Source organism: Arachis hypogaea, chromosome 2 (genome assembly GCF_003086295.3).
Source record: "Arachis hypogaea cultivar Tifrunner chromosome 2, arahy.Tifrunner.gnm2.J5K5, whole genome shotgun sequence".
Classification (NCBI taxonomy): Eukaryota; Viridiplantae; Streptophyta; class Magnoliopsida; order Fabales; family Fabaceae; genus Arachis; species Arachis hypogaea.
In genome coordinates, this window is record NC_092037.1 from 81,821,747 (window position 1) to 81,833,632 (window position 11,886).

The 11,886-nt window shown below is 40.0% G+C and overlaps 1 non-coding gene across 1 annotated transcript; it reads right to left on the reverse strand.

Annotated features, from left to right (window-relative positions):
* Positions 1-311: 311 nt before the first annotated feature.
* On the reverse strand, positions 312-415 carry LOC112763543 (small nucleolar RNA R71). The gene has a single exon (XR_003182895.1). It is a non-coding gene; the product is annotated as a small nucleolar RNA R71 (small nucleolar RNA).
* Between the last annotated feature and the right edge of the window lie 11,471 nt (positions 416-11,886).

The following is an 11,886-nucleotide window of genomic DNA, read 5'->3' on the forward strand; positions in this document are numbered from 1 at the left end:
CAATCCCTACCATTGGGGCAAACAATTTTGAGCTGAAACCTCAACTAGTTGCTCTAATACAACAAAACTGCAAGTTTCATGGACTTCCATCAGAAGATCCCTATCAGTTTTTAACTGAGTTCTTGCAGATCTGTGAGACAGTAAAGATGAATGGAGTAGATCCTGAAGTTTACAAGCTCGTGCTTTTCCCTTTTGCTGTAAGAGTCGTAGCTAGAACATGGTTGGATTCACAACCTAAAGATAGCCTGGACTCCTGGGATAAGCTGGTCACGGCCTTCTTGGCTAAGTTCTTTCCTCCTCAAAAGCCGAGCAAGCTTAGAGTGGATGTTCAGACCTTCAAACAAAAAGATGGTGAATCCCTCTATGAAGCTTGGGAAAGATACAAACAGATGACCAAAAGATGTCCTTCTGACATGTTTTCAGAATGGACCATGATAGATATATTCTATTATGGTCTATCTGAGTTCTCTAAGATGTCATTGGACCATTCTGCAGGTGGATCCATTCACCTAAAGAAAACGCATGTAGAAGCTCAAGAACTTATTGACATGGTTGCAAATAACCAGTTCATGTACACTTCTGAGAGGAATTCTGTGAATAATGGGACGCCTCAAAGGAAGGGAGTTCTTGAAATTGATGCTCTGAATGCCATATTGGCTCAGAACAAAGTGTTGACTCAGCAAGTCAACATGATTTCTCAAAGTCTGAATGGATGGCAAAATGCATCCAACAGTACTAAAGAGGCATCTTCTGAAGAAGAAGCTTATGATCCTGAGAACCCTGCAATGGCAGAGGTAAATTACATGGGTGAACCTTATGGAAACACCTATAATTCATCATGGAGAAATCATCCGAATTTCTCATGGAAGGATCAAAAAAAGCCTCAACAAGGCTTTAATAATGGTGGAAGAAATAGGCTCAGCAATATCAAGCCTTATCCATCATCTTCTCAGCAACAGACAGAGAATTATGAACAGAATACCTCTAACTTAGCAAATTAGTCTCTGATCTGTCTAAGGCCACTTTAAGTTTCTTGAATGAAACAAGGTCCTCCATCAGAAATCTGGAGGCACAAGTGGGCCAGCTGAGTAAGAAAATCACTGAAACCCCTCCTAGTACTCTCCCAAGCAATACTGAAGAAAATCCAAAAAGAGAGTGCAAGGCCATTGATATAATCAATATGGCCGAACCTAGAGAGGAAGGAGAGGATGTGAATCCCAATGAGGAAGACCTCATGGGATGTCTCTCAAGCAAGAAGGAGTTTCCTATTGAGGACCCAAAGGAATCTGAGGCTCATATAGAGACCATAGAGATTCCATTAAACCTCCTTCTGCCATTCATGAGCTCTGAAGACTATTCTTCCTCTGAAGAGGATGAAGATGTAACTAGAGAGCAAGTTGCTCAATATCTAGGAGCCATCATGAAGCTAAATGCTAAGTTATTTGGTAATGAGAGGAACCATGAACAGCTTCTCTCAATGCAGAGTCAAACAGAGCCCCCACAGTCAAACTCTAAGTTTGGTGTTGGGAGGCCATAACCAAACTCTAAGTTTGGTGTTGAACCCCCACATTCAAACTCTAAGTTTGGTGTTGGGAGGTCCCAACAATGCTCTGAACATTTGTGAAGCTCCATGAGAGCTCACTGTCAAGCTATTGACATTAAAGAAGCGCTTATTGGGAGGCAACCCATTTTTTATTTATCTAATTTTATTTTTATTTTATGTTTTATTAGGTTCATGATCATGTGGAGTCACGAAAAAAATATTAAAATTAAAAACAGAATCAAAATAGCAGAAGAAAAATCACACCCTGGAGGAAGGACTTACTGGCGTTTAAACGCCAGTAAGGAGCATCTGGCTGGCGTTCAACGCCAGAACAGAGCATAGAGCTGGCGCTGAACGCCAGAAACAAGCATGGAACTGGCGTTCAACGCCAGAAACATGCTGCACATGGGCGTTGAACGCCCAGAACATGCATCACCTCGGCGTTTAAACGCCAGAATTGTATGCAAAGGCGTTTTACATGCCTAATTGGTGCAGGGATGTAAATCCTTAACACCTCAGGATCTGTGGACCCCACAGGATCCCTACCTACCTCAACTCACCTTCTCCCTTCTTCCCCAATCACCTTAATCCCTCTTCCCCATCATCTCTTCACCACTCACATTCATCCATCCTTCCCACCCAAACCCACCCTACGTGGCCAAAACACAAACATATCTCCCTCTCCCCCATATCTTCTTCTCCTTCTTCTATTCTTTCTTCTTTTGCTCGAGGGCGAGCAACATTCTAAGTTTGGTGTGGTAAAAGCATAGCTTTTTTTCTTTTCTTGCTTTTCCATAACCATTGATGGCATCTAAGGCCAGAGAAACCTCAAAAAAATAGAGAAAAGAAAGAGAAGACAAAAGAGAATACAAAAGCTTCCACCTTTGAGTCATGGGAGATGGAGATATTCATCTCAAGGGTCCATAACTCAGTAGAAGAGCATTTGACTGCACATCAAGAGAGCATGAGAAATTCCCTCATCAAGAAATCCCTGAGATACCTCAGGGGATACATGTTCCTCCACATAATTATTGGAAGCAACTAAGGATAGGAACACCAAAATCACTAGGGATCATGCAACAGAAGCAAGGAAGAGACATAAAGGAGCTCAAAAAGCACCATTGGACCTTCAAAAGGCACCACCCTCACTAAGGTGGACTCATTCCTTAACTTCCTTGTTCTTATCTCTCTGTTTTTCAGTTTTTTATGTTATATGTTTATCTATGTTTTGTGTCTCTACTTCATGATCATTAGTAGTTAGTAACTATGTCTTAAAGGTATGAATAATTCCATTAATCCTTCACCTCTCTTAAATGAAAATTGTTTTTAATTCAAAAGAACAAGAAGTACATAAATTTCGAAAATTGTCCTTGAATTTAGTTTAATTATATTGATGTGGTGACAATACTTTTTGTTTTCTGAATGAATGCTTAAACAGTGCATATTTTTTATCTTGTTGTTTATGAATGTTAAAATTGTTGGCTCTTGAAAGAATGAAGAAAAAGAGAAATGTTATTGATAATCTGAAAAATCATGAAATTGATTCTTGAAGCAAGAAAAAGCAGTGAAAGAACAAGGCTTGCGAAAAAAAGAAGAAAAGTGGCAAAAAAAAATAGAAAGAAAAAGAAAAAGCAAGCAGAAAAAGCCAATATCCCTTAAAACCAAAAGGCAAGGGTAAAAAGGATCCAAGGCTTTGAGCATCAATGGATAGGAGGGCCCAAGGAAATAAAATCCAGGCCTAAGCGGCTAAATCAAGCTGTCCCTAACCATGTGCTTGTGTCATGAAGGCCCACGTGAAAAGCTTGAGACTGAGTGGTTAAAGTCGTGATCCAAAGTAAAAAGAGTGTGTTTAAGAGCTCTGGACACCTCTAACTGGGGACTCTAGCAAAGCTGAGTCACAATCTGAAAAGGTTCACCCAGTCATGTGTTTGTGGCATTTGTGTATCCGGTGGTAATACTGGAAAATAAAGTTCTTAGGGCCACGGCCAAGACTCATAAAAGTAGCTGTGTTCAAGAATCAACATACATAACTAGGAAAATCAATAACACTATCCGAAATTCTAAGTTCCTAGAGAAGCCAATCATTCTAAACTTCAAAGGAAAAAGTGAGATGCCAAAACTGTTTAGAAGCAAAAAGCTACAAGTCCCGCTCATCTAATTAGAATTAATATTCATTGATATTTTGGGATTTATAGTATATTCTCTTCTTTTTATCCTAATTGATTTTCAATTGCTTGGGGACAAGCAACAATTTAAGTTTGGTGTTGTGATGAGCGGATAATTTATACGCTTTTTGGCATTGTTTTTAGGTAGTTTTTAATATGATCTAGTTACTTTTATGGATGTTTTCATTAGGTTTTATGCTAAATTCACATTTCTGGACTTTACTATGAGTTTGTGTATTTTTCTATGACATCAGCTATTTTCTGGCTGAAATTGAGGGACTTGAGCAAAACTCTGATAGGAGGCTGACAAAGGACTGCTGATGCTGTTGGAATCTGACCTCCCTGCACTCAAAATAGATTTTCTAGAGCTACAGAACTTGAAATGGTGCGCTCTCCACGGAGTTGGAAAGTAGACATCCAGATCTTTCCAGAAATATATAATAGTCCATACTTTATTCGTAATTAGACGATGTAAACTGGCGCTCAACGCCAGTTTCATGCTGCATTCTGGAGTCAAACGCCAGAAACACGTCACGAACCAGAGTTGAACGCCCAAAACACGTTACAACTTGGCATTCAACTCCAAGAGAAGCCTCAGCTCGTGGATAGAACAAGCTCAACCCAAGCACACACCAAGTGGGCCCTGGAAGTGGATTTCTGCATCAATTACTTACTTCTGTAAACCCTAGTAGCTAGTTTAGTATAAATAGGACTTTTTACTATTATATTTTCATCTTTGGTCTCAGTTTTACATTATTCATCCTAGGAGACTATTGATCACATTTGGGGACTGGCCATTCGGCCATGCCTGGACCTTCATCACTTATGTATTTTCAACGGTGGAGTTTCTACACACCATAGATTAAGGGTGTGGAGCTATGCTGTACCTCAAGTTTCAATGCAAGTACTACTATTTTCTATTCAATTCGACTTATTCTTATTCTAAGATATTCGTTGCACATCAAAATGATGAATGTGATGATTCGTGACACTCATAATCATTCTCACCTATGAACGCGTGACTGGCAACCACTTCCGTTCTACCTTAGACCGGGCGCATATCTCTTGGATTCCTTAATCAGAATCTTCGTGGTATAAGCTAGAATTGATGGCGCCATTCATGGGAATCCAGAAAGTCTAACCTTGTCTGTGGTATTCCAAGTAGGATTCCGGAATTGAATGATTGTGACGAGCTTCAAACTCGCGATTGTTGGGCGTGATGACAAACGCAAAAGAATCAAGGGATTCTATTCCAACATGATCGAGAACTGACAGATGATTAGCCGTGCTGTGACAGAGCATTTGGACCATTTTCATTGAGAAGATGGGATGTAGCCATTGACAACGGTGATGCCCTACATATAGCTTGCCATGGAAAGGAGTAAGAAGGAATGGAAGAAAGCAGTAGGAAAACGGAGATTCAACAGGGACAAGCATCTCCATACACTTGTCTGAAATTTCCACCACTGAATTACATGAGTAACTCTATCTTTATTTTCTGTTTATTTTATTATTTTTATTTAAACCAATAATCTCTTAAATTAGTTAAATTCACTTGACTGGGATTTACAAGATGACCATAGCTTGCTTCATAACAACAATCTCTGTGGGATCGACCCTTACTCACGTAAGGTATTTCTTGGACGACCCAGTACACTTGCTGGTTAGTTGTGCGGAGTTGTGACAAAGTGTGATTTATGTTTGAGAGCGCTACCAAATTTTTGGAGCCATTGTTGATGATCACAATTTTGCCCACTAGTTATTAATCCTCCTAGTTCAGTATGTTGATTCTTGAACACAGCTACTTTATGAGTCTTGGCCGTGGCCCTAAGCACTTTGTTTTCCTGTATTACCACCGGATACATAAATGCCATAGACACATAACTGGGTGAACCTTTTCAGATTGTGACTCAGCTTTGCTAAAGTCCCCAGTTAGAGGTGTCCAGAGTTCTTAAGCACACTCTTTTGATTTGGATCACGACTTTAACCACTCAGTCTCAAGCTTTTCGCTTAGACCTTCATGGCACAAGCACATGGTTAGGGACAACTTGATTTAGCCGCTTAGGCCTGGATTTTATTTCCTTGGGCCCTCATATCCATTAATGCTCAAAGCCTTGGATCCTTTTTACCCTTGCCTTTTGGTTTAAAGGGCTATTAGCTTTTTCTGCTTGCTTTTTCTTTTTCTTTTCTCTCTTTTTTTTCGCCAATTTTTTTTACTGCTTTTTCTTGCTTCAAGAACTAATTTCATGATTTTTAGATTATCAATAACATTTCTCTTTGTTCATTATTCTTTCAAGAGCAAACAATTTTAACATTCATGAACAACAAGATAAAAAATATGCACTGTTCAAGCATTCATTCAAAGAACAAAAATGTTGCCACCACATCAAAATAATTAAACTAATTTCAAGATAAAATTTGAAATCCAAGTACTTCTTGTTCTTTTGTAATTAAGCACATTTTTCATTTAAGAGAGGTGAAGGATTCATTTATTCGTGGCTTTAAGGCATAGACACTAGTCACTAATGATCATGTAGTGAAGACACAAACATAGATAGAACATACAACCTAAAAATCGAAAACAGAAAAATAAATAGAAAAGGAGATTAAGGAATGAGTCCACCTTAGTGAGGGTGGCGTCTTCCTCTTGAAGAACCAATGGTGCTCTTGAGCTCCTCTATGTCTCTTCGTTGCCTTTGTTGCTCCATCCCTAGTGATTTTGGTGCTCCCGATAGTTGTGTGGAGGAAAATATATCCCTTGAGGTATCTCAAGGATTTTTTGATGAGGAAATTCCTCATGCTCTTGTTGAGGTCCATGAGTGGGCTCTCTTGATGTGTAGTCAAATGCTCTACTACTGAGTTATTGACCCTTGAGATGAATCTCTCCATCTCCTATGACTCGGAGGCGGAAGCTTTTGTCCTCCCTTTCTTCTTTCTAGAGGTTTCTCCGGCCTTAGGTGCTATAAATGGTTATGGAAAAACAAAAAGCAATGCTTTTGCCACACCAAACTTAAAATATTTGCTCGTCCTCGAGCAAAGAAGAAGGAAAGATGTAGAAGAAGAGAAAAATGGAGGAAATGGAGGGTGTATATGGTTCGGCCAAGAGGGGAAGAAGGTGTTTGTGATATGTGAAAATGAAGGTGTGAAGGGGGTATTTATAGAGAGAGTGGCCGAGTGGGTTGGGTTGGTTTGGGGAACAGATATGGAAGTGATTGGGAAAGTGTATATGGGGAAGAGTGTTGTAAAAAGGTGTGAAGAGGAGGGAAAGTGAGTTGAGGTTGGTGGGGATCCTGTGGGGTCCACAGATCTTGAGGGGCCAAGGATTTCTCATCCCTGCTCATATTTGGCATTCAAAATGCCTTAGAGTGCAATTCTGGCGTTTAAACGCTAGTCTGCTAGCCTGTTCTAGCGTTTAAACGCCAGCTTTCCTTCCTGTTCTAGCGTCTGAATGCCAGTTTGTTGCCACAATATAGCGTTTAAATGCCAATCTGGTGCCCTATTCTGGCGTTTAAATGCCCAGAAAGGTGCCAGATTGGGCGTTTAAATGCCCATTTTGCTGCCCTTACTGGCGTTTAAACGCTAGTAAGTCCTTCCTCCAGGGTGTGCTATTTTCAATGCTGTTTTTGATTTTTTTTCTCTATTTTTCTAATTGTCTTTGTGACTTCACATGATCATCAACCTAAAAGAAAACAAAATAATATAGATAAAATTAAAATAAAATTAGGTTGCCTCCCAATAAGCGCTTCTTTAATGTCAATAGCTTGACAATGAGCTCTCATGGAGTCTCACAGATGATCAGAGTATGCTTGAGATCTCTCAACACCATACTTAGAGTTTGGTTGTGGCCTCACAACACCAAACTTAGAGTTTGAACGTGGGGGCTCTGTTTGACTCTGTATTGGGAGAAGCTCTTCATGCTTACTCTCCATGGTTACAGATGGAGAACCTTGAGTCTTTACTACAAGGCAATCTTCATTCACATGAAGGATTAACTCTCCTCTGTCACCATCAATCACAGCTCTTGCTGTGGCTAGGAAGGGTCTTCCAAGGATGATGGATTCATCCTCATCCCTCCTAGTGTCTAGGATTATGAAATCAGCAGGGAAGTAAACATCTTCAACCTTCACTAGCACGTCCTCTACTAGTCCATAAGCCTTTTTCATAGATTTATCTACCATTTCCAGTGAGAATTTGGTAGCCTGTACCTCACAGATTTCCAGTTTCTCCATTACAGAGAATGGCATCATGTTTATCCCTGACTGATGCACGAAAACTTGTCTCTCAACAAATTTTCCTTCGGCAAGTATACCGAATTGTCGTCAAGTAAAAACTCACAATAGAGTGAGGTCGAATCCCACAGGGATTGATTGGTCAAGAAACTTTAGTTGGAAGAGTGTGCAAGTTGAGCTAAACAGAATGTAGTTGATATTGCAGGAAATTAAATGGCGGGAAAGTAAATTGCAGAAAATATAGTGCAGAATCTTAAATGGGGATTTGGGGAGATGAACATGGAAATAAATGGCAGAAAGTAAAGAGAATGGGTAAGATCAGAAATGGGGATTGATAAACCACTATTTTATGGTTTATCTTGTGCTTAATTGAGTGGATTCTATCAATCTTTCATACATTTATTCATATGATTTGCATGTTTTACAATTCCTTCCCAGAATTTGTTCTATGATTGAAAACATGTTTCTTTGGCTTTTGTTTTCTTTTATTTAATCTTCTCTTATTACCATTAGATGCCTTGATATGTGTGTTAAGTGATTTCAGGGATTACAGGGCAAGAATGGCTTAGAGGATGGAAAGGAAGCATGCAAAAGTGGAAGGAATACAAGAAGTTGAAGGAATTGCAAATCTGTCAGCCTGATCCTCTCGCACTAAAACGATCATAAACTGAGCTACAGAGGTCCAAATGATGCGGTTCTACTTGCGTTGGAAAGATAACGTCCGGGGATTCGATTTGATATATAATTCACCATAGTAGCCATACAGATAGGCGACGCGAATGCCCGCTCTACACGGACGTGTCGCATCTGCGAACTTCAATCCGCGCGGACGCGTCGACGATGCCTCCGCGTCACTTTGCCGCGACCTGTACGGACCAGATTACACAATCAGCGACTTCTGGGCTGTTTCTGACCCAGTTTTTGGCCCGGAGAACACAGATTAGAGGCTATAAAGTGGGAGAATATATCCATTCAGAATCAGGCTCTCATAATTCATAATTTTAGTTGTAGACGGAGTTTTTAGAGAGAGAGGTTCTCTCTTCTCTCTTAGGATTTAGGTAGGATTTTCAGAAATTAGGATTTATTTCAACTCTTCATCAGGTTCAATATCTTTTTATTTCGACTCCTCTTAATTGTCGATTATTGATGTTGCTTATTTGGCTTATGACTCTTCATATTTGGATTGATTTTATTTTATTAATGCAATTGAGGTATTTCAGATTTATGATTGTTTTCTCTAATTTATGTTATTGATGCTTGTGCTCCATCCAAATTATTTTCATTCAAGTAAGTTTTATTCCCTTTTGGCTTTGGTTGATTAATTGGTAACTCTTGAGTTATCAAACTCATTGTTGACCGAAAATTGGAATTCTTCAAGAATTGATTCGAGATCCAATAACTCTAACATTTCCTAAGGAAAGACTGGGACTTGAAGATTCGAATTAATTCATTCACTTGACTTACCTTTATAGTTAGAGGTTAACAAAGTGGGAGAAAAATCCAATTCTCATCACAATTGATAAGGATAACTAGGATAGGACTTCCAGTTCTTATACCTTGCCAAGAGTTTATTTTACTGTCAATTATTTATTTTACTTGTCATTCATCATAATTGTTCCTCTTTCTTAAAACCCCCAATTTACAAACTCATAACCAATAATAAAAACATACCTCCCTGCAATTCCTTGAGAAGACGACCCAAGGTTTAAATACTTCGGTTATCAATTTATTTAGGGGTTTGTTACTTGTGACAACCAAAACGTTTGCACGAAGAGATTTCTGTTGGCTTAGAATCTATATCTACAACGCGACTATTTTTATAAAATTCTTTACTAGCAAAAATCCTAATGTCAAAATGGCACCGTTGCCGGGGAATTGCAAACGTGTGCCTTATTGTTGGTTATTGTAAATATTTAAAAAAATATTATTTTTCTTTTACTTGTTTACTTGTTTTCTCTCTCTTCCCTCTCAATTCTGATAGCTATTATGAATTCTCACCCCTCTCGCTTTGAGTTTGGTTCAAATTTTGTTGCAATGAATGGAAGCTATAACAGGAATATGCATCAAGGTCAAAGAAATCAAAGATGGACGGAGCCAAGAGGATCTGATCAACCCTTTAGGCAACAACACCCTCCTAGATATCACAGACAAAGACCATTCTACAATGCATACCAAGCTGATAGATATGGTGGACCACCTAGTAGCTACCAACAAGCCCCACCGTATGCTCAGAGACCATCCTCACAACATAACTTTGAACCACCACGCTCACAAGCCCCTTTCCACCATTCACCTCCAAATGGCCCTAACCCTCAACCACCATACCAACTACCTTATGAGCCATATGAACCATATATAGAACCACCCCGATTCCAACCCAATTACTCCCAAGAACCACCACCTCAATATTTGCCATCTCCATATCCATCAATCCAAGAGTCTTATGGTCCTACTTGTGATACCCAAGCGGAACAAGAATCAAGGGATTGTCTCAAGGAAACAGTGGAAAAATTTCATGCAACCCTTCACCAATTAAATCAAGCGATAAGTCAATTAGCTTCCCGACATTCAGACACTCAAGGAACCCCCATGGCTTTATGTGGACAATCTAATGAAGAACGCAGCACGAAGGAGATACTAGAAACTCCAGTGGACAATACGGAGCATGACTTTGTACTGGAACAAGTGGAGGAAGCCGGAATTATTGAAGAAGAAGAAGTGGTTGAAGACTTAGGAGATGCAGAACCTCCATGGGAAAGTCCAGTCATAGAACCCCCTTCCAAGACGTTCGAAATTGATGCTGAAGAGGGTGTACAACCTCCAAGGCATATCACAGTTGAAGACTTGGAAGAGGTTGATCAAGAGATGGAGATTCAAGAAGAAGAAGCACAACCTCCCATGCCCTTGGAAAGCAATGAAGAGGAGATTAAATTGGAAGAAAGCTACCAAGAGGAAGAGGTTGAAATTGAAGAAGCTTGCAAAGAGGTGGTAATTATCACAGAAGAGCACAAGGGAGTGGAGCTTGCAATTTCATTAAAAATACCTCCCCCTAAGTTGCCATCATCCTTCACAACATTCAAGTGGGTAAAATTCATATCCCTTAGCTTTCTAATTCCACTTGAATATGGGCTACTGGAGACGGATAGTCAACTTAGAGCTCTTTGTAACATTAAGAGTAAAAGGAAGATGGCCAGTGGTAAGAATTGTCCTGCAAGGTTCATCATGGTTGGAAGCTTTAAGTTTAAACGCAAAGGTTGGTGTAAAGCTCAACTGAATGGGTCCAAGAAGTTGTTTGGTAGTTGCAGTGAGAATTCAAATTACTTATCACCTAGTTGGAAAAATACAGATCCCGACAAAGATGGGTGTAAAAGTAAGATTTGGCATCCTGGAATCTGCTCTGACACTTGTTACCCACGGGAGCCTAAGAATCTGTTTGAAGCTTCTTAAGGGCTTTACATGCTTAGTTTGGGACCCCGGAGGTTACTGGAGATACAAACATTGGTGGAGATTCCTGGATGAGTTCAAACACAAGCCATCATAACAGGGAGCTCACTAAATGTCCAACTTAAGGACTTTAACTAAAAGTGCTAGGTGGGAGACGACCCACCATGGTATGATCGTTCTTTTCTTTATTTTTAGTTTTTCTATTCAATAACTCTTCTCTTTATTAGCGCATTTCGTGCATCTGCATTTGCATACTTTTAATTAAAAAAATGCCACGCGACGCGACCGCATCAGTGATGCGTCCGCGTCACAAGGAGAGGGGAGAAAATAAAAACGTACAGAGAGTCACGCTGGAGCGTGGCTGGAGGCGTGCCAGTGGCACAAATCGACCCACGCGACCGCGTCGCCGACGCGTCCGCGACACATGGGAATAATGGCCTCCTACGCGACCGCGTGACCCACGCGGCCGCGTGCCCTGATATTCGACGTAAAAAGGGTGCACAAT